Source organism: Mesitornis unicolor, unplaced genomic scaffold (assembly GCF_000695765.1).
Source record: "Mesitornis unicolor isolate BGI_N332 unplaced genomic scaffold, ASM69576v1 scaffold14313, whole genome shotgun sequence".
In the NCBI taxonomy this organism is placed as follows: Eukaryota; Metazoa; Chordata; class Aves; order Mesitornithiformes; family Mesitornithidae; genus Mesitornis; species Mesitornis unicolor.
In genome coordinates this window covers 8,463-9,166 of record NW_010175621.1, presented here as the reverse complement: position 1 = coordinate 9,166, position 704 = coordinate 8,463, and positions in this window count along the sequence as shown.

Genomic DNA, 704 nt, shown 5'->3' with positions numbered 1-704 from the left:
GGTGGGAGCTGGGGGTGCCAGGGGTTAACCAGGGGAAGGGTCTCCCATTAATCAATTAATCAATGCTTAATTGATTTTGTCAGCACCCAAAATCACAGCGTGGCTGGGCCACATAGGGTTTGGCAGTGGCTTTTCAGGGCTGATAGGGAACCCCTGGGCCCTCTGCAACACTTCCAATGTGAGGGTTGTGCTGCCAGGGACTGGGAGGTGTCCCCCTACTTCACGTAGGGTGGTGGGACCCAAATAAGGGGGGGCCAGGGAGACATTGGGACCCCAATCCCCACCCTTGTCCTGCGGTGCACAGCAAAGCGCTCAGATTTAAGTATTTGAGTATCTTTAATAGCAGTAAAGCAAAGGGACGTGAGTGCTGCAGGGCCAGGGAGGATCCCCCACCCCGGAGTCACCTTCCCAGACAGGAGCAGGGTCCTGGCACAGCCACACAGTGGGGCTCCCAGCCATGGGGTTGAGGCCACTGAAATGGGTCCCTGTGGGCTGCGGGGCCCACAACCTCCTGTGTCCTTTGTCCCCAGCTCCCACAGCCTCCCGCAGGGCTGTGAGCCCGGGGCAGGGGCTGGCCGGCTCCTGGTTGCCCGGGGCCAGCTGGGGCTGAGCCACCGGCAGCACCTCCCTGCTGTCACCACCGCCCCGCTGTCACCGCACCCAAGGGAGGGGGCACCGCCTGGCCGTCACCAACCACCCCCGGG